The following is a 23,549-nucleotide window of genomic DNA, read 5'->3' on the forward strand; positions in this document are numbered from 1 at the left end:
GGGTTTTCAGCAGTCGCTTGAAGACAGTAATGGAGTCTGCGTTCCGGATGGGGGTGGGAAGATCATTCCACCAGGCAGGGACGTTGAAGGAGAATGTTTTGGAAAGTGATTTCGTGCCTCTCTGTGGTGGTACAATAAGGCGTCTTTCACTAGAGGATCTCAGACTTCTGGAGGGAGTGTAGATGTGTAGTAGTGAATGGAGGTAGGCCGGTGATGAGCCGGTGGCTGTCCTATAGGCCAGCATCAGTGTCTTGAATTTGATGCGTGCTGTAACCGGTAGCCAGTGCAGGGATATGAAGAGAGGTGTGACATGGGCCTTCTTGGGCTCATTGAAGACCAGTCGTGCTGCTGCATTCTGAATCATTTGTAGAGGCCTGATTGTACATGCTGGAAGACCAGCTAAAAGAGCATTGCAGTAATCCAGCCTGGAAATGACCAGGGCCTGTACGAGGAGTTGTGCAGCATGCTCTGTAAGGAAGGGCCTGATCTTTCTGATGTTGTGCAATGCAAACCTGCAGGATCGAGCAGTTTTAGCTATGTGGTCTTTAAAAGTCAATTGGTCATCAAAGATTACACCAAGATTTCTGGCTGAAGTCGATGGGGTAATTGTTGATGAACCTGACTGGATGGAGAAGTCATGTTGTAAAGTTGGAGTGGCAGGAAAGACAAGGAGCTCAGTTTTAGCTAGATTGAGCTGAAGATGGTGTTCCTTCATCCATGCAGAGATATCCGCCAGGCAGCCAGAGATCCTTGCAGCTACTGATGGATCATCTGGTTTGAAAGAAAGATAGAGCTGTGTGTCATCAGCATAGCAATGGTAGGAGAAGCCATGTGCCTGTATGATGGGGCCCAGAGATGTGGTATATATGGAGAAGAGGAGGGGTCCAAGAACTGATCCCTGAGGAACCCCAGTGACCAGTTGATGAGTTTTGGAAACCTCCCCTCCCCAGGCCACTCTGAAAGACCTGCCAGAGAGGTAGGATTTGAACCAGCGAAGTGAAGTCCCTGTGATGCCCAATGATGAGAGGGTAGACAGAAGAATCTGGTGATTTACCGTGTCAAATGCTGCAGATAGGTCCAGCAAGATGAGTACTGATGATTTGGAATCAGCTTTTGCAATCCGTAAGGCTTCAGTGACAGACAGTAGTGCCGTCTCAGTTGAATGGCCACAAAGCCTAAAAAAAAAGATAAAACAGCCCCTACATCACCACATGTTGTTCAAGAGGGTTTCAAGAACAAATCCTCCTGGCTTTCCCAAAAACAAACTCCAGTGTATTCACTTGTCAGACATGATTGGAGCTTCAAACAGGACTGGCTTCTATGGTCAGATGGAACTAAAAATGTGCTTTTTTTGCAGCTAACCCTCCAGATGATTTTGGTGCAGACAGGGATAAAAAGTACCCCATGCCCCCAATTAAAAATAATGCTGGGTCTTTAATGTTGTGGACCTATTTTTCTGTAGACCCTGTACATCTTGTTTAGACACATTACTTCATGAATTCTATCAAATACCAGCAAATAAAAAAACAAAACCTGACGGCCTCTGTTCGAAATCTTATAATGGGCCATGGTTGCATCTTCCAGCAGGACGATGATCCAAAACAAACATTAAAATCAACACAGAAATTGTGTCACTGGGCACAGAATAAAGCTTCTACCATGGCTGTCCCATTTCCCTGACCTGGGGCCGGATTCACGAATATCTTCTTAAGAAGCTGGAATTCAAACGTCCCCCCACCCCACCCTCAAATACACTCCCCAGATTTTGTACCTCCCCATGCCCCCTAAATAGGCCTATATATATATATATATATTTCAATGTTTAAAATTACAACTGTCTGGGGTACATGTTTTCTAACACTAGTCAGAAGCAATGCTACTAATTTCACTTTATGATGAAAAAATACAAAGACAATAAAGACTTTTAATTCAATTCGATTTAAAAGCTTTATTTAGTTGGCTTTCAACTATTAAAGCTAAAATTATATATAAAAAATATTTTTCTTATGCAAATACATCAGTTGACCACAAATGTTGTTAATAAAATATAAAAAGTAAAGATAATGTATTAATAAAAAAGTAACATTTAATAATGTCTCAAAGCAAAATGATCATTAACTACTTAAAGTTAAAGTGAAAACTAATGAGATTGATCTCTCTCCTTCTAATTTACCAGTAGTGATGAGTATACATATACAGTACATGCCAGACCAGTATGTGTAAATCTGCCAGAGATATTCTGCATGACTGTGTATAGCAGATAATTGAATAAAATGCATCTCATGTGCAGTGCAATGATATGGTTATTTTCCAGGGTGAATCCTCTCATGTATTTTCAGATCTGATGACTGACTAAATCTCTTGTTGCAGTGTGAACACTTATAAGGTCTCTATCCAGTGTGGATCCTCTCATGTGTTTTCAAATGTACTGACCGACTAAATCTCTTGTTGCAGTGTGAACACTCATAAGGTTTCTCTTCAGTGTGGATCCTCTCATGTATTTTTAGACATGATGATTGATTAAATCTCTTGTTGCAGTGTGAACACTCATAAGGTTTCTCTTCAGTGTGGATCCTCTCATGTATTTTTAGACATGATGATCGATTAAATCTTTTGTTGCAGTGTGAACACTTATAAGGTTTCTCTCCAGTGTGGATCCTCTCATGTGTTTTCAAATGTACTGACCGACTAAATCTCTTCTTGCAGTGTGAACACTCATAAGGTTTCTCTCCATTGTGGATCCTCTCATGCGTTTTCAAATTTACTGACTGACTAAATCTCTTTTTGCAGTGTGAGCATTTATAAGGTTTCTCTCCAGTGTGGATCCTCTCATGTGTTTTCAAACGTACTGACAGACTAAATCTCTTGTTGCAGTGTGAACACTCATAAGGTTTCTCTCCAGTGTGGATCCTCTCGTGTATTTTCAGGTCCCCTGACCGACTAAATCTCTTGTTGCAGTGTGAACACTCATAAGGTTTCTCTCCAGTGTGAATCCTCTCGTGTATTTTCAAATGTACTGACTGACTAAATCTCTTGTTGCAGTGTAAACACTCATAAGGTTTCTCTCCAGTGTGAGTCCTCTCATGTGTTTTCAAACGTACTGACTGACTAAATCTCTTGTTGCAGTGTGAACACTCATAAGGTTTCTCTCCAGTGTGGATCCTCTCGTGTATTTTCAGGTCCCCTGACCGACTAAATCTCTTGTTGCAGTGTGAACACTCATAGGATTTCTCTCCAGTGTGGATCAACTTATGCAGTTTTAAATAAGTTACTGAAGTAGAAATCTTTTCACACTTTGAACACATGGATTCTCTCACACCAGTATTTATATTCTCATATACTTGCAAACTCTGTAGATGCCAAAAATTCTTACCACACAAATGGCATGAATGTGGCTTCACCTTTGTATGAACTTTTAAGTGATTACTCAGACCTAAAGCTGCTAAATACACTTCACCACATTGATCACATGTGTGCTTCTCTCTAGTGTGGATGTTCATGTGCTCCTTAAGGCTTGATGAGCGTGAAAAACTCTTCCCACATTGATCACAAGTAAATGGTTTTTCTTCAGTATGAATTTTCATGTGGAGCTCAAGATCTGTTTTTCTTGTGAAACTTTTTCCACACTGAGTGCAGGTGGAACATTTCTCTGCTCTTCTTTTCTTTAAATCTTTCTGTTTGGCTTGAGAGTAACTCAAAGGTCTTTCTCCAGTTTTAAAATGATTTTTCTCCTCAACTTGACTTGATTCTTCATTCTCCTCTTTTTCTTTAATCAACTCTGAAATAAAAGTAAGAAGGGTTCATTTTCAGTAACTTGTTATAAGCTGAAAAACATGAAAAACTAACATTTGAGAGTAGTGCCAATAAGTCCTACAGATGGTGGCGCCAGAAGCAGATTTGGTAGAAATGGTGTGTGGGATATCAATAACAAAAAAAATTTAAAGGGGCATATGACGCGGTTTCCTTTGGAGTGTTACAAGCTGTTTGTGCATTAAATAAGATTTGTGAAGCTGCAAAGCCTAAAGTCTCAAAACCAAAGAGATATATATTATAAAAGTTGAAGGTCCCATATTGTCAAAATCTAAATTTTCTGGCTTTTTTCATGATAACTGAGGTCTAGGGGCTATGTAACTACCATATAAGTTTCAATCCACAGTAAACTGCACACAGCCTGCTTAAAGTAGCTGTTCCTTTTCACAAGACGCAGTGACTTCTGTAAAAATGTGACGTCCGATCTACTCAGTCACCACCTTTAGTCACCACCCCGAATACCAACCACCGTCCCACCCTCCTTTTGTCAAACCCCGACAACATTGCGTCCATTTCATTGCTAAGCAGCAACAACACAAAAACAAGTATGAAAACCCTGTTCAGTCGATAGATGTCAAAACTACATCATTGCACAGGCTTTCGAACAACGTAAATATAAGAGACCAGTGTTACGTCAACTTCAGCCTCTTTCACACAGCCATTCCGGAAAATACACGGATAATGTGTTCTAGAATCCTGCGCAGGACTGTTTTCTTTATCCCGCTCCCGTCGCCCCTGCCGAATTTCTGACCATTACCGCCCGCTCCCGCAACTTGTGTGTTACACTCTCGCAATATGTATTTCCACTCCCGCCTGCACCCGCAAAACTCTTTGAATTTATTCCCGCACGATAAGAGATGCATTGATTTAGTGTCTTCTCCCGTCCCACAGGGAAAAAAAAGTATTTGTATTGCTATTATTCAAGAGATTCATGTTTGTTTCTTTCCTTGGCCTGCAGGTATTCTGACGCACTGTTAGGGAAGATGAAGAGTAGCCTGGGCTACCGTGTAGGGCTGTGCAATATGGACAAAATAATCATATTGCGATTTTTTGAAGGAATATTGCGATTGCGATTTTATTTGCGATTTTTTTTTTTTTTTTTGCTTTTTCAAACAAGCTACATACATACATTCTAAATGTATTCAGTGCACAAGAAGTGGATAACAAAACATTTCACCATGAAATAACATAGTATTAAGTTTAATAAACAAAACTGTAGTAAAATTGTCTTTAAAACAGACAACGTAAAATAAATAAGCCATTTTACTTTTTTCCCGGTACTTTAGCCTACTTTGTGCAATAAAGAATACATTCATTTCAGTGGAAAAATAAGTCCAAAACTCTCTATTTTAACATTTTGAGGGTTCTAAAATCTTTTGCTTTTTTTTTTATTTAGAAATTATGTTTTAATTTTTCTGATAATGAAAAAGCATAAACATTTATTTATTTTTAATCAAATGAAAAATAAACCCTTTTAATTTGTGAAACAAACAGAAATTTACTGTTAAAATCAATGTGTGGAAGAAAAATTATATTCAGTTTAAAACGTTTAAATAATAATTAAGTGGTTAATCTTGTAATTTTTTTATCATATATATTGTTTTATGTAAATTATTTAAATAGGAATATATAAACACCTACATCATACTGTACAAAAGTAATACAGGACTAATATTGTTCTGTTACATGTTAAACCGTACTTTTATTTTGACAGTTTGCCGTGAAGTTTCTGTGTGCATATGATGCTAGTTTTCTCAAATGAAACGGTAAAAGTGAAACTCACAGCAGCGATTTGGCGATTGAGTTTATCTGTTCACGTGAGATGCAAATGCCAAAAATTAGCGGGAGCGTCACGTGTGCTTCAGTCTGCATGTAGTAAAGAAATAAAACGCGTCTCCATCATTCTTACATACAGAAGCAAACGGAACATGCAGGATTCATATTAAAACGGTCTTTTTGCATTTCAGTTTTCACAGACACTAGTCCATATCGCGATTTGAATTAAGTGACAGACCAACTTTTGATTTATTAATCCAAAAATCGACGAATTACGTGGCATTCCGCGCTATAGTAGATTAGGTTTTTATGAATGGAGTCCGCGATCCAGTCCGTGTTTTCTTGGAGGAGACATTGTAATCATGCGACCATGAAGAGACAGAAATGACATGCCTTAGTGTAAATAAGATAAATAACATAAGGCAATTTAGTATGCTTAATAAAAGAACTATGTATAGACCTGTTCTATAGGAAAGATAACCTTAAATGACTTCTATTTGTGATGTGGCGCTATATCGAAAATAAAATGAACTTGACGTTCAAGGGGGGCGGGGGTGCCGTTGGGGGGATAGATAAAATCGCAGCCTTGTGCGGTTTAGAAATCGCATGTGCTTAAATCGCGATTTTTTTGCGATTGCGATTAATTGCACAGCCCTACTACCGTGCATTTCTTTAGACTTCAAGTACTTAGATTTTGGCTATTGAAGTATTCCATAGGCTTGAATGGTCCTGGTGTAAATGTGCAGAAAGCATGTCTGAAAGTAGCTAGCCTATGAGAACACAGAAAGACAAAACACACAATACATTTGAATATAATTTCAATTTTTATTAAAAATGTTGCACCATCACACGGCACATAAAAATAGACTGCTTTGCAAAAAAATACAATAATAAACTACATGAAAACAGCAGTTTTGCAATTATTAGGTCGCCGCTCATACCACCAGCCGTCCGCAGGATCCAACAACCAAGCCCGTGGCTGCATCGAGGGGCCGCAAGCCCTCCTGGCAGCCGCTGCTTACACTCCAAGGCGCCAGATCACGCCATCTCCACCACCTTCCAGGCGTTAGGCATCTTCCCCAGCGTCCTCTTACGCTACAGCCCTCTCCTCGGCCGCAGCCAAGGGGAAATGGACTATAGCTGGGCTCCGCAAGGCGCTCGCCAGCTCCGGCGTCGTCCTCCAACACTGTTCCTCCAAAGCGGATCTCCACGGCCTCTACGCATCTCTCCAACCGAAGGAGAAATCAAAGTCCACCCCTCCCTCCAGGGCCTCACTCAGAGCACGCACAGGGCTCCCTACTCTACGCCAGGACGCAGCAAAAAGCCATCACAGAGCTTGGGCCACGCCCCGAACGCCGCAGTCGCCAGCCACTGCCCTCCTTCTCGATCTTCCAAGCGGAAGCTTGCTGCTCATGCCGGCGGAGAACAGGCCATCGCCTCTACAAGCCGCCGCGGTAGCACGAACTCGCCCACACCGGCGGCTAATTCCCGTCCGCAGCTTTTGCCCCACCATTCTCTTAACTCCATTCCCCTCCCATGGCCCGCAGCACCGCCGTCCAATCATAGCACGAGCATTCCCCTGCTCATGGCACAAGCACCGGTGCCCCCCATACCCCCTCTCTTCTCTTCTTTATTTTTCTCCGCCCCAGGAGCCGTCCCTAGCGCAAGACTCCGATGCCCGCCATTCTCCCTCTCTTTCCTCCTCTTTTTTCCGTCCCAGGAGACGGCCGCAGCGCAGACTTACCTCCACTTACAGTCCCGGTAGCCACCTTTCCTCCTCCTCAGACCCGCTTTTCCTTCTCATTAGCCTCAGCCACGCCCCTTCCAGCATGTCCAAATGCTCTAGCGCAGGAACCTCCCCCGGTACCCAACTCCATCAGAACCCAGATTCTGGCAGAAATTCAGATCGCTGGCACCAGAGGCAGACCTGTCCCCAACCCCAGTTCCTCCTTATTCAGAACTGATATTCCCGTAAACCACCCTCTGAGACCCCTCCTTGAAGCCTCCATCAATTCCATTCTCCAAACTGTCTCCCCTAGGACTCTCCAATCCTATCTTACAGCATGGAAATGTTTTAAACATTTCCCCTCTGCCTATAGTTTGCCTTTGCCTGATTTTTCCCTGGTTATTTATCTCTCATCTCAACTCCAACAAAAACCTCCAAGCCAGCTCCATTAAAGGATACTTAAGCAGAATCCAGTTTTTCCACAAACTGTTATATGGCTCACCTTCATCCCATATAACCAATTCGCAGACCTCCCTTCTCATCAAAGGTATCCAAAAAAACCCAGCCCAACCGTCCAGACCCCAGATAACCTATCACCTTAAAAATTTTGACCAACTGCATCTCCACCCTCCGTAAAGGTTACCATTCCATCCTCACTGCCTGCACATTAGACGCCATGTTTATCCTGGCTTTCTTTGGTTTCCTCAGATGCTCTGAGCTCGCCATTACATCTGGCTTCAAACCACCCATCCACCCAACTATCTCCGACCTAGCAGTGCTAGACGGTGAAACCATCTCTTACTTCATAAAACAAAGTAAGACAGACCAAACAAAGAAAGGCCACTTCATCTATATTTTAAACCTTCAATCACCCCTCCAACGATTTCAAACCCTCCTAGCCTTCCTCCAGCTCCGACCCTCTCTTTACAGACGACTTCAACCGCCCCACCACACACTTCTGGTTCCAAAAGCACCTTAAGTCTGTCTTGCTTCTCTCTGGTACCCCAGCTGACAACTTTTCCAGCCATTCTTTCCGTATAGGCGCAGCAGCCACAGCCGCTCAAAAAGGCTTCTCCCTACAGCAGAACCAAGCACTTAGCCGCTGGTCATCAGAAGCTTTCAAGAGCTACATCCGAGCAGAAAGCTCCTTCATCAAGGAAACCACCAAACCCTAGTCAGTCAACCCATTTTAACGCCAGCCCACTCCCGTCCACTTGATCTCTAGCCCGCTTCAACCATCCCCTCTGTGTCCCACTCCAGCGGGTCCTCTCACCTCTTTTCCCCCACTGCCACAGCTGCGCCGCCCCCGCTGGAGCCCCCCACTTATTCCCCTTATGCGCATCAACTCATAACGGTGAAATGGCACTTTCGTGTTCGCTTTGCGACCCTCTATCAGCCATAACAGCACTATGTAAGTTTGGGTTGTCGGGTCGCGGTTTTTTAGTTCAAATAAGACTACAAATGCGACCTGCTTTAGGGCAGGCTTCACAAAAGGTTTTCATACTTTCATAAAGTCATACAACATACTCTACCTTGTCAAAAAGCCGGTCCTGGATAGCCTTCAAACAAATAACGTGCATGTGAAACGACGGTAGGCTAAACTATTTAAGACAGCGGTAATGGACAATTCCCCTTCCAACCTGTAGCATTGAGCGTTGAGGGAAAAGTTACTTAGTGTTGCTTTAACTTTTACGCTGTTTATTATATGTAAGTGCGAACTCGTGAAATTGCTGTGGAGGAAGAGAATGTTGCTGATTGACTGCGGTCCCAATCCCGTGCGTCTCTCTTCCAATTTGCGCCGACAGACACTAAAGGCCCGCTCTGAAGGCGCACTGGATGCGGGAATACTAAAGATGAAACGTGCCAGCTTTGATAGCGCTCTTTGTTGAACTTCCACCATGGAAGCACGCTAGAGCCCAGCACGGGCCTTAAATCTAAGCCCTAGCCCGGCCCTGGCCCGAGACGCACAGGCTGTAGCCCGGTCTTTGTCCGACAGCTTATCAAAATTTTTGTCCCGAGTCCGACCCGAAGCCCATCTTTATTTCCGCCAAACAGCTTATACTGTTACAGAGATTAAAATAGACCATAATTTGTATTTAATAGAAAGTTTATGTTTTGTCGTTTCGTTTTTTTTTTTATCTGAACAATTTAGAGAAATGTTTTGGAGTTTTTTGTTTGTTTGTTTTTTAAATGTAAGTTTTAGTTTTGTGACATAGATATCCAGGCGGTATGTGGTCCACAGTGAGTTTACTCAATTTAACCTATATATCAAATCAACACTTGACTAGTCTACAATGCAATCCAGATATAAAACAAACATCAATAAAAGTTTATACATTTAAAGTTTATTATCACCATCTCAGAACAAAGGCATTTTGAACAGGGCAGGCAGCTGTGCTGCACAAAACCGGAACATACAAAGTCGCAGTGGTAAAGTAAATGAATAATGAACAAATATATAAAGTAGTGTTGTCAGAAATATCGATAAATATTGATACTGAAATATCTGAACGATACCAATAATAATTTCCCGAAGTATCGATAATAGCCTAGCTGTCACTTTCACTTCTTCACAAAGGTGAGTTGACAAACACCACACGTGACTGCAGTGCCTGTCTCGTCTCACCCCGCGTCCGGCTTTGTTTGATAAAGAACACAGCAGGAGTGCTATCTAGAAATATTTCGGATATGAAACAAATGAACATGGAAAGTCGAAGTACACAAGCAAGCCAATATGTAAGAGTAGGGTGACCACCTGCTAATAAGCCCAAGGGGGGACAAGGGGTATGTTTCTGAGGGACAATGTGGGACACTGCCTGGCGCGGCAGTGCCCCCCCTACGGGCAGACTCACTGATGGTGGTTTACCCATTTCTAGCACATACCACCTTAAATGGTATATTAATAATGCCCTATTCCCCTAAACATGTGTAAATGCTGATGTATGCTCATGAATAGGCCAACCAATGTGATTTTTTTTTCTAAATAAAGATTCATAATATTTTGAACATTCAATGAATTGACAGATGCACTTCAACTTACGATTTACTTTAGCTATTTATGGCAAAACAAAAATCCATCCCTAATGGTGTTTAAAATTGAACTGAGGGAATACTTTGCTTCTTTGAAACTTCTGAAAGACTTCAGTGACCACATTTACTCTCTATGTGAAGATGTCTCAAAATATTTGCCATTGTAACTTGCTAAGCTTCCATGTAACTTTATTTTAAGAATATATGAAGATTGAGGACAATATATGTATGTGAACAACTTTGACTTGCCTTATGGACTGAAGTGCCTTTGCTTACTTTATTTTACATGTTTTTTTCTTTAGTGAAATTGTGTTTTGTAAATAAGTACTTAAATTAAAAAAAAAAACTAAAAAAAAAAACTGCGAATCACAGAAAAAAAATACTTTAGCTATTTAATTTTATTTATTTTTCATTCAAATTTATTCACTTTAAATAAATTACAATATATAATTATGGGTTTAACAGGAATTGTAGTTGCTCAACACCACAGGAACAGTTGAAAAAAAAAGTCTTAACTCAAAACTCCAGAGGTTCACGGAACGAGAAGGGGGAGGAAGGATGTGAACTTGCATGTTAGTAAAGGCAGGAGCAGGAATTCATTCAATTAATATTCATTTTCCCAGTCTTTCTTGTACCCACACCTCTTTTTAATTGATGATGGCGGTGCCTCAGACTCAGTCTCTTTCTCCATTTTTCGAATTGGAAAGCGCGCATCTAAAAGTTCCTTCCCAGTGTGTCTGGTATGCACGTGAGAGCGCTGTCATGACAACAACGAAAAAGTTGACAAAAACCTAGTCAGCAGTTCAAGTGAGGGGTGGGTGTGGCAACAGTAGCGTGCTGAACTGTCAAGTAATGTTCGTTTGGCTGCCTGGGGCTCGAGGATATAGCGTGACCAACTTTTTTGTGAGCAAGCATTGATTATGCGTGACACTGCCTCAATTTGCGGGACGCATGAATTGGGCTTCAAACGCTGTACGCGCACGCGCTACGCGGGACGGGTGGTCACCCTATGTAAGAGTTGCTACAGAGCAGTGCTAACAAAAGGCGCTACCACCACTAATTTCGCAAAGCACCTGAAAGACAGACACCCGGATTTTTTATAAAGAAGAACTGTTCTCATTTTAAAATTACTGAATCATTAAATAATATTGCCTATTATTGTTGCTAATTTGAGTGTTATCCCGTTTCTTACTGTAGTTCGTTAATTTAATCAGATTGAGGAATCCTGGACGAGTAAATACTTTAACTGCGGTCAAATGTTAATTAACTGCGCTTATTTAAAATAAAAAAATCATTACTTAAATTCTGCTATTTGTCTTAATGTCGAACCAGTGAGCAACTTAACATTGTTTTCGTGTGTGATGCACGCATGTTTGCTTGCGTTGATCGTTGATTAATCCGTTGATGAATCCGGCATTAAAATCTGTTCATCAAATAATGTTAATCTATTAACCAGCATTTATGAACGATGAGCAATGCATTTGTTACAGAATATTTGAATCTTTGATAACGGTAGGTAATAAAAATACAATGGATGTGTAAGCTCTGGTCCAATAAAAAATATTAACAGATATAACTTTGGATTTTAATTAATGTATTAGTAAATTATAGTTTAAAGGTTGTGATCAGCGATTTCTAGCCTAAAACATAAAGTGTCAATTTCAGCTGAACTTTCTTCACGATCCGCTCGCTGCCTGCCCCATAAATTGTCTGTGAAAAAAACGAGTCTCTCTGGTCAGCCTTGGACGCGTTTTTTTCACAGACAATTTATAGGGCAGGCAGCGAGCGGATCGTGAAGAAAGTTCAGCTGAAATTGACACTTTATGTTTCAGGCTAGAAATCGCTGATACAACCTTTAAATTAACTGTTAACTAAGATTAATAAATGTTTTGAAAGTATTTTTCATTGTTTATTCATGTTAACTAACAAATATATTTTACCATTAACTTAAACTCTAAGATTATTCAGATAGTTTAGTTAATTTTAAATGTGTGGGTTAAAAAGAAAAAAAAAGTTTACGACCTACACTACCAGTTGTATTTGAACAGCGAATAAAGTATGAAGCTCTAACTCAAATGAAGCTAAGAAGCTGAACAGGGCTGTAGCAGTGTACAAATGCATACCTCATTGTCATGTTCTATATTTATCTTTAAATTAAAAAAGAAATTTACCTCCCTAATATTGTGGCAGTTTTTTTCTCTGTGGTATCGAAAATAGTATCAAATATCAATATTTTTTCAAGGTATCGTATCGAAGTTAGAAATTCCAGTATCGTGACAACACTAATATAAAGAATAAATAATAATATAGAAAACTTCAAAAACACAACTTTACCACGTGGCTTGAAATCTCTGTGCTGCGCAGAGTATGTGAGCGGAGTGGGGCAGCAACAATTTCCCCCCGCGCTCCTTGCATTTAATAATCGCTCCGCTCCAGCTCCACTCCTCACTCACTGATATCAGAAACACCGCTCCGCGTCAGTATGTTTTGTATATAATTCAGTATGTTTGAAATGTAACAGTCCTGTTCATAAAATATAATAAAATAAAATAACAGGAGAGTTTCAAACACTAGTGTGCAATATTTGTTCTGACCACAGCTAATAATTGTCAGCATTAAAAGAGTATTGCTGCTTTATCTAGTGCAAAGTTTGTAATGAAAATAATACGTTTTCGTCAGTTATTTTACCTACACATCACATTATTTCTGATTTGAGTAATCCATCTCTATCACGCTAGCTAAACATGTTTAACATATGATTTCCTGCTTTACCCTCATGTGGTGTTCATGTCATTTTTGACTGGAGAAGATTTTCTTTTTCCTGAAAATAATAGTTAATGTTATCGCATTGAACTGAAACTTAGTGACTTTGTTCACAGAGACTATAACAACTTGTCCAAATTTTTTATTTATTTATTTTTTTGTGTTGTTTTTTTCACCTTGTTACACCTATGGTGTTCCCGGTCAAAAATGACAGGCCTACACAAAATAGCTTATAAATCCCTTGTTATGCTATATTACCCCCAAAAATTGGATTCAATCTTTTTATCAACTTGTTTTCTTTCAATTAGGACTGGTTTTGTATTCAATTTTCAAACAGTTTAATTGTAGGAGTCATTTATCCGAGCTTATGCACCTCAGTTTTTGAGTGAAAAAAGCATTATTTGTTAATAATTTTGGCAATATTGAGAAAAATATGAAAATAAATTGCACTGTTGATCACACTAGTCTACTTTAATTTTTAACCAGGAAATTTCTTTTGAAATTCTTTTATTTTGTACAAAATGACACAGAGTCACACTTGTGGTGTTCCCGGTCAAAAATGACAGGCCTACACAAAATAGCTTATAAATCACTTGTTATGCTATATGATCCCCCAAAATTGGATTCAATCTTTTTATCAACTTGTTTTCTTTCAATTAGGACTGGTTTTGTATTCAACTTTCAAACAGTTTAATTGTAGGAGTCATTTATCTGAGCTCCTAGTCATTGAAAGTGAATGGGGGAGACTGAAAATTATTGAAAAATTTAGTTGTCAGGAGCATGTTTATCATGTTCACATATGTATATGTGTGCTTGCAGACATAGAGCCATTGGACATGTGCATGCATGTTTGCCACACACACACACAAACTATTTTCTGAAAGAAACATTCTTTTTCACAGTGATAATTTTTTTAAATCTAATATCCATTCATCAATCTGACATTACCACATTCGAACACACACTCACACACCTAAACTCACACTCACGCACAAACTGGCTGTGACTGCAGTGAGCCTGTTTCAAAAGAATCTCTCTTTCATGTTCTTGTTTCATCACACCTTCCAGACAAAATATTATGACATTTTGTTTTGGAACTGTGATGTTCTCATTTTTTTACTTAAAAAATTAGATGCCTACTCTCAGATAAATGAGGCCCACAATTAATTAGATGCAAATAGAAATATAAAACCAGTCCTAATTGACAGAAAACAAGTTGACAAAAAGATTGAATCCAAGATTGGGTGAAAATGTGGTTAAATGAGTGATTTATAAGCTATTTTTATAGGCCTGTCATTTTTGACTGGGAACACCATAGGTGTAATAGGATTTTGAACACCACATGAGGGTTAATGTGCAGTTATATTATGGACCATTGGCATGAATTGTGCATGATGGAGCGGTGGTGGAGCGCTCTTGGAGAGTGTGAAAACCATGAGGCTCCGACTTTTAAAGATTCAAAATCACACCGCTCCACTCATACTCTGCTATGCGCGAGTTAGGTAGGCATCACTGGCTCTTCCGGGGACCGCACGCATTAAATCTCATTAAATTTTTTTTTTTTCTAAAGCAGGCCCGATATGCGTGCAAGTTATGACGTGAAAATTGGCCGAAGCCCAGCCCTAGGGGCAAAAAAAAAAGTCGGGCCCCGACGTGCTCGGGCGCAAATGCAGGGCTCTAAAGCACGCTGCCTGGGTCTGGGTTATCAGAGAGCCGGGAGCTGAGATATTCAGTCATTTCATTATCCACCGGCTTTGGCACTGAAGCAACGGATGTATCGTCTTTCCAATCTGCGAATCGGTCTGTGCTTTGCTTTTTGTCCGATCCCGCAGTGTTTTTTTTTTTTTGCGGCCCATTCCCGCACTAGGGATGCACCGATCCACATTTTTTCACTTCCGATCCGATTCCGATACCTGAATTTGGATATCTGCCGATACCGATACTATTCCGATACCAGAGCTCTATTTGCTTTTATATCACTATGACTATTATCATTATTGTTGATTTTATGAGGCTGTAACAAACTTCTCTACAAGCAAGTCTAAGTATCTCCCAAAAAGCAACTTGAGGTAAGTATGAGGTTAGAAAATGGCAGAAATCCCATCCTGAAAACAAATATGCAACTTTAAGGGTTTTAAATTGATATTTATTTAAATTTCAAGACAGGGTTACTAGATACTAGTGCAATATACACTCTTGTTGCATAAAACATAAAGGTTTTCAAATATTTGAAATAAAAAAATAAATATTCACACTATAAATAGAACAATGTGCATCTGATCAACATAAATTCAGTAAATTATTGCTTGTGTAGCAGCAACAAAATAAGGTTTTCAAATGTTAAACATTTTGAATAAAAGTGCAATAAGTGCACTTTTCGGATCAGCAAAAAACAAACAAAACAAAAAAAGTTTGTTGTTTATTAATTACTGAATGCTTACTTTAAGTACTTCTAATCCACAGCAAAAACTAGCTGAACTAATATAATAAGTAACAAAACAAGAACACTAACACAAATGACAAGTGTAGATGAATACAACATAAAGTTACTAATAAAATCAATAATACTAGTATTCAGGTGCAGAAATTTAATAATTCATTGATAAATAACTAGTGCTTCTCACTGCAGGTATTTATAGGATGCTGTCTCTTTAAGGCCTAACGCACGTAATACTGGCACGCATCTCCTTCTCAGCTGTTTCGGTTCACTGAAGACATAACCGACGGTGTTACCAGAATAAAACAACGGGTATTTAAACATAACTTTGTATGAATGTTTCTGTTCAAGAGACGTTAAAGAGTAATCAGTCTGTGAATCGTGCAGTTTGAATCACGTCTCTCTCTCTCTCTCTCTCTGTGCGCGTGCTCGCTTCAGGTGTGTGCGGCAACGTTAAAAACAGAAAATAACACGCACGAAGTCTACAAATTATAAACTTTTACTCTATGATGGGTAATATTTAACAGTTAATCTACTAAATAAATCCACGAGGTGCCACCTCTCGGAACAACGGCTTTGCAAACATTGCACGTTGCTGTCTTTGCGGCGTTTCCGACCGTAAAGTATTTCCACACAGCGGACATGTATGACGCTCAATGCTAAACTGCTACCTGCAAACTGAAGATTTCCTGAAAGGAGGCATCTCATCTCTCTCAGTGTCTCATTGGAGCACAGACACGTCACCTAGCCCGGGATCACTTGTGAAGTCATTTCAGCAGACAGCACTGTACGTAGACATAACTCTGGATCGGAAATTTCTCTAGGTTGGATCGGAAATTTCCGATCCATTAATTAAGCTGGTATCGGAACCCGATACCGATACTGGATCGGATCGGCCCCATCCCTATCCCGCACGCAGCAAAGTTCAAACCGCCCGCTCCCGCGAGATTTGCGTTGGGTCCTAATCCCAATGCAGCCCTCTAATGTGTTCCATGATTTGTTCCGGAATTGTTTAATTTGGTTCATTCACAGTTGTTTTCCGGAATCTATGCGTGCTCTACACACAACCCATAAAAACATGTGACATTTGGATAGAGCTGGGCGGTATGACCAAAAATTTATATCACGGTATTTTTCAAAATTATACGGTATCACGGTATATGACTGTATTATTATTTTTTTTCATGCATGACTAGGTGTTAACCACATATCCTAATAAATTAGAGAATAATTACTGCAGTATATTGGCTTACATTGACCGGACTAGTATTAACCCAGGTTTGATTGGTCTCACAAAATGCTGCTGTTCACAAAGAAGTGACAGTGGCACTCATAATTGTAATGAAATGAGTGAAGAAATCAGAATTCATGATTTGCAGTCAAAATACACAACACTTTATTGTGCATTCTTCACAAGTTCACATTTACAACTCTACACGTTTCTCTTCCAGCAGGAGGCGCTGTCAGAATGGTAGTATACAAAGTAGCGCAACAAATTATTTTGAAACGTGCAGCGCTCATATTTATTCAATGGATAGCCTTTTGAAGTTTCATCGCAATTCTTGTCTTTCAGTCCCCACATTTTAGACCACCTGAAATCATAATTATGACTTTCATAACCCCCTAATAACACTGCAGTCATCAATGGAAATTAAGAGCTTTATTTAAGACTTTCAAAAACAAACCTTACACAAAATACGTTTCTTTTTTATTTATTTTTCCCACCATGTTCGGGGCACAAGAAAAATATTAAGGGACTAAATTAATATCAGCATATGAAGTATAATCGTCTCTCATTGTCTGAAAGAATGCACATCAGATGCTGAAAGTCAGTTTTTACTTTCACTTTAACATATTGATCAGTTTCCACGTTGCTTGTGTGATATCCATTGGCTTTAAAGCATAAATATTAATAAAAATACAGTATATAGAAAAGAAATATCTTTAAAATATTGCGACGTAACACCAACGTAAAGCCATTGTTTTTCTCTCACTGAAAGCTACTGTCTGCGCACAATGCGCCGATCTCTGCTCTCATCTCTGCAGACACACCCCCTCTTGAAATTTCGGCATTACAAGTTTTGCAAATCGCTAACCCTGGGTCTTTCTCAGATATACTGAAATACGTCCACACCTCAGATGTGTTGCTTCAGACAAGCACGTGCAAGCTGCGGTTTCTATTTGCGTCAACATACGTGTTCCCAGCGCTTTGTACGCACACACTCACCGGTATTGGGGTATATGAAAAATAAATATCATTAAAAAAAAAAAACACCGGTATTCGGTATGAAAAGGTATACCGCCCAGCCCTACATTTGGATGTGAGATCATCAGTGCAACACTGCCTTTATGGCATTTGGTTCTGGCTTTTGTTCACACAGCACTCATACCCGTAATTTACCGGAATCAGCGCTCATTGTGAAAGGGGAAAACATTAATGATCATTCTGAAATATCCTGTTGAGTATCACCAAGCCACAGCAAGCTCTGGGCTAGGCTACAGCATACATGACCGTAGTTACTTAAGGTTGGCCTGGCTGTGTGTCACTCAGAAAACAACAGGCCAATCAGAAGAAAGGCTCCTGAATATATATTCTTAAGGACATCAACAACTTAAATAAACCACCAGAAATGTGTACAATATGGGACCTTTAAGACTTAGCCACAACTCCCTGAAATGGCTCGTTCAAACACACCCCCACTTGTCCACATCACCGGGTGAGTAAATGTGCGTAACACCACCCATATAAATATGAATATGAAAAGAAAAAAGGCGTGACTTTACCGGCTGTACTAGTTTTGCAGCGCCATGTTGTGGAGACGCAGTCCGTTTCATTGCAAAACTATACATTCTTTGTTTGGCCTTTCAAATACAAAAACAACTAGAAATCAGTGTTTTAAGTTATATTTACAACACTGTTCTGGAACAGTGAAATGCAAATATTCGAGTGTGAAATGCGCATTTTACGGAGGACTGTTTCCTGAACCTGGGAGAGCATCTCACAATGCCAGATGTTCACAAAGGGTTAAGGCTATAAAGTGGGCCAATCACAATGTTGCATTAACAGTCTGTGCTTATGACTGACGGCCTCTAAGTACATTTTCATATTTAAAGAATTCAGTACTGGAAACACTTCAGGAATGTCGAAGTCGTCATCTGATTCGTTGAATTCGATGTCCAGGAGACGCGAGTGTTGCGTTTATTTTTCGGTCCGCTGGGAAACAAAGCGCAGACTGATTTACTCTGTGCTTTGCTAAAATGTGCTTATGCAGATGCCATTGTTGTTATACACATTTATGATGCTCACGAACAAATTACTGACTTACTGCTTGTTCTCCCTCTACTTATTTAACTTTCAATGCTGGTTATTTCAGTGACTGACTGTTGCATGCCCGTCTGTCGTTGTGGGGGCATTTCCACGCACCGAAACGTGACGCTGAACGAAACGAACTGTGATTGGTTGTTTGACATGTCTGTCAAACGGCCTTATGGGCGGGCGGGCCTTGGCCAATCAAAGCCAAGTAGGGCTCGCTGCAGCCTGCGGTGGACATCCAACCCCGCCCACATCCATGTGTGACGTCAGACACCACGCCAACGTCAATGCGTCATTGTGTGACTCCCCTCCCCATCGGTAGCCTTAAAGCGGTGCATTTCAAAATACTTCACGAAATTTATCAATGTAAAGTAGCTCTTTCTAATTTCATGGACATTGATAATACCTGCATTTTCTGAAAACACACATGAGGAAGACTTGTGTCATTTTGCAAGGCAAATATTATAATCATAAACAGAAATTTGCAAAATGCATACCAAAATGTAATTTATTTTTATCAGAAATAGAAGTTTTTAAAAAGTCTTTAAAACAAATGAATACATTTGTTGTTACATTTCACAAAGAACTTTTTTTGTCTGGTTATGCTCCCACGATATAATTTTTGTATATTTAAGGGAAAAGGAAGAAAATTTGAACTATTGTTTAGTTGTTTCTAGGTTTTAATTTAGTTTTTGTTTATTTATTTACTTTTTATTTATAAGTTTTTTTTTCTCTCTATGGTATTAGTTTATTTTTTTCCCCTCTTATTACATATTGTATTACTGTATACAGATTAAGCTTGTATTTTGTGTATCTGGATTTCTATTTTTTTTTTCCTATTTTTGTAATGTCCAATTATTCTTTAATAAAATAATTTTTTTTAAAAATAATCCCGATGTTGCATGTGCAAGAATGGCGGAAGTATGTTGTATCGGGGATGTAAACAAAACAGTTTGCATTGAATAATACAAATTACAACTAATTACATTCGAACAGCCGGTAAAACGCTTGCTTTGGTTGATTAAAGTTAGGAAAATGGTAATTGGTAATAAAACATTTAAACCTTACCCTATTTGTTTGTGTAATGACATAAATTCACGTTTATTATAATCGATTTTGACATAGCTTAGACAAGATCAGATTAGACGGACAATTAAGTTTTGTTATTGTAAAAGTAACACTTAGCATATTTTCATTTTCATCTAATTCTCTAAAGATATGTCCACAAATGTGAACATTGCTAATCATATTATCACTATTTTAATATGTGTTAATACTATTTAATATGTTGGATGTGTGACGTGTTTGAACATGGGCGTGGCCTGTGGCGTCACACTTGGATGTAGGCGTTGTTGGATGTCCACCGCAGGCTGCAGCGAGACGCTACTCATCAAAGCTGCCATGAATTCCAGACATTCAGCCATCAGTCTGAAGGTCTGGCTACGCAACACTACTATGCGCCAAGAAATGGTATCACAACACACACTTAAGTTATTCGGCCAATCACAAAGCATAGATAGCTGGCCAATCAGAGAACACCTCGGTTTCCATCAACAACGTGTTTTGTAAAAATCAAAGCGTTTCAAAAAAGGGAGGGCAGAGAAGAGCATCAATAATGTTCAGTATGTGGAAAATAACATGTTTTTTAAACCTCAAACTGCATAAACACATTGCATCACAACAAATACACAAAATAATGCACTTTTTAGCATCATCATAGGATGCTTAAAAGTGCATAAAAAGTCAATCATAAAATTACTACTGTTTTGAATTTAGAAGCGCAGTTACTGAAAAATATTACGTCTATTGCTTGGTAAGACACATTTGACAACGAAGCACTGAACTTGAGTTAGGAGACATGCAAAAATTACTTTCATTAACATTAGTGACATGAAAATCTAATTGTCATATAGAAAATGTATATATTCTACTATTACTATATGTACCATTATCAACTGACCAACAGCTTAAGTGATTATAATTGATGTGCGATTCAGTCGCAAAGTGAAGAAAAGTTTGGCGTTTTGAGACTTTTCTTACTATTTACACACAAAAAAGTTTCTTGATGAAGTGTTGTTTTAAAATAGTTATTTTATCATTTCAAAATATAAAGGAAGTCAAAATGAATGACTAATGAGTCAATAAGTGCGCCTCTGCTGCCATCTACTGGTTATTTTACATAAATGTTTTTTATTACAAAAACATTATTTTGATATAAATTGTGTTTGGTCCCATTAAAAATATAATTTAAACTGGATTTTAGAGCTATAAAGTGCTGGAAATAGTTGTATGAAATACTTAAAATAAGAACTGTTTTAATGGATTATAATATTTACTTATTTGTGGTTATAGCTTTTAAGGCTATGATTAACTCCTCATAGTAATAACGTATTATAAGTCTCAGTCTTAGACAGTTTTTGAGAACTAACTCTGCAACTGCATGTCAGCTAGCATTAATTATTATTAGTTTTATGTAATACTACATAATATGAAATGAAATATATTCAAACACTGTATTTTGAAGGTTCCCCAAAAGACAAACTGATATGTAACTTTGCAAGTATGTGAATCTACTACCTAGCCTCACCTTAATCTAAGTTTACTAATAATCTAAAGAGTGTTAGTTGACATGTAGTTGCAAAGTTGCTGCTAGTCAATAGACTAGGGGGACCATCCAAATAAAATGTAATATAATGTAAAATAAATAAATAAATAAATAAATAAATAAATATATAGGCTATGTGATATATTCCATTTTAATTGTGTCAGTATTATTAAAGCTTTGAAAGCCTGATGTACCACAAACAATCATTAAAGATGAAATGAAGATTAAAAACCAACCTTCTTGTTCCTCATGTTTTATTCTCAAAGGTTCTGGTTCCTGTTTTATTCTCAAAGGTTCTGGTTCCTCCAGTTTTATTCTCAAAGGTTCTTGTTCCTCATGTTTTATTCTCAAAGGTTCTGGTTCCTGTTTTATTCTCAAAGGTTCTGGTTCCTCCAGTTTTATTCTCAAAGGTTCTTGTTCCTCCAGTTTTATTCTCAAAGGTTCTTGTTCCTCTTGTTTTATTCTCAAAGGTTCTGGTTCCTCTTGTTTTATTCTCAAAGGTTCTGGTTCCTGTTTTATTCTCCAGGTTTCTAGTTCACTCGTGTTCTCCTCACTCTCCACTTTAACAAACATCTTCACAGCAGCAGATCTCAGTTCAGCTCAAACTTCTCCAGATATTCCTGCTCACTTCCAAACCTAGTCCCAGCTGTGAGGATGAGGACATTACAGGTATTTACTGACCGGATTCAAAAACGGTATTTTTCTATTTACAGAAACTTCATTTCTCACAGACTGAACTAAAACCGAATCAGAACAAAACAACAGAGAGCAGTGAAACTAAACTTCTTCTTCTGAGGTTTAATGGTGTTTGTCAAACAGAAGTGTGTGTGTTAGTGCCACCCGCTGGACTGGAGTGTGAAGCGCCGAAAGGAGGTAAATATTACGGGGATATTATATTACTGTGCGTGTACAAGGTGCGCTATTTTTTATTTTTATTTATTTTTTTAAAGCCGATCTGCACAAAAAAAAAGAAAAGAAAATTACTTCAAATTAAGACTCATATAATGGTATTTGATCGGCATCAACAGTCTTTGTGAGTGAATATTAAAGGAGAGAAAAAAAGAGAATATGCTTTCCTACAATATACAAAAAAGTATTTAACCCACAATGCCCAAACCTCAGTCTACAGTTTAACTGAGTCCCTACAGGATGGACAAGTACAAAAACATTTGTTTCTAACTTTAGATTGAACAGAAAAATGTGTCTAATCTTGATTTCATTTTGCCATCCTCTCCACTATTCCTTTATTAAACTTGATTATGACCTTTTCAGCATTTTTAATTGACAAAAACCATATCAACATATTCAGTTGTTACTCCTCATCTTCCCTTTTAAAAGTGAAGTTAATAAATACAAGATACAATATCTGCTTTACAAAATCAATCTCTAGAAGTGCATTCATGTTATATTAGAGTTATGATTTTAGTGAAGTTAAAAGTTTTGAAACCAAAATACCTGCAACATCCAGTTACACCTGTAGTAAACTCAGGAGAGAAGATCAGGAGACTTGATTGAGATGTTACTGTGTGACGTTGCTGTGGTCATCCAGACTGACTAAAACACTCAATCACTGGAGTTTTAGACAGATTTCAGGATCATCATTAGAAGATAAAATATGCAAAGGATGTAAGCAGTTACAGGGATTTGCCTAGATTTTCAGCGACTCTAATCCAATCAGCAGAACTATAGACTCATTATCACAGAGATCAGGGAAAGTCTCACCTTCAGCCTCTGCATTCATATTTAACTCAGATATAGATCAGAAACAAAGACACCAATTAAAGAAATGAGGCAGAAACATCAACAGCCAATAAAGACAAAAGATGACACTTACCATCATTTCACATTCATATTCACACACTCCTAAAGAGTAATATATTTATCTTAAAATTCAAATGCCAATTATCTTTCTGCTGAGTTTCTAATGCTCTTTCCTGAATGTATTTTGCAGTCATTATTCTTTAGACACATCTGTTTTAAATAACTATCAGCCTAATTCTGTGGTTTCTTTAACCTAAGGTACTAGAACAGTTTGTGTTTGGTATTTTCTATGTACTTCTGGAAAATTTCAGTCAGGTTTTAAGTCTAT

At 38.7% G+C, this 23,549-nt stretch overlaps 1 protein-coding gene and 1 pseudogene across 1 annotated transcript in view; one reads left to right on the forward strand and one right to left on the reverse strand.

Moving 5' to 3' along the window:
* The window catches only part of LOC141339356 (uncharacterized), a 42,900-nt pseudogene extending 20,784 nt beyond the window's left edge, over positions 1-22,116 (reverse strand).
* LOC141339372 (uncharacterized) overlaps positions 1-23,549 on the forward strand; it is a 46,343-nt gene that overhangs the window by 14,036 nt on the left and 8,758 nt on the right. The window lies entirely within an intron of this gene.

Source organism: Garra rufa, chromosome 1 (genome assembly GCF_049309525.1).
Source record: "Garra rufa chromosome 1, GarRuf1.0, whole genome shotgun sequence".
In the NCBI taxonomy this organism is placed as follows: domain Eukaryota; kingdom Metazoa; phylum Chordata; class Actinopteri; order Cypriniformes; family Cyprinidae; genus Garra; species Garra rufa.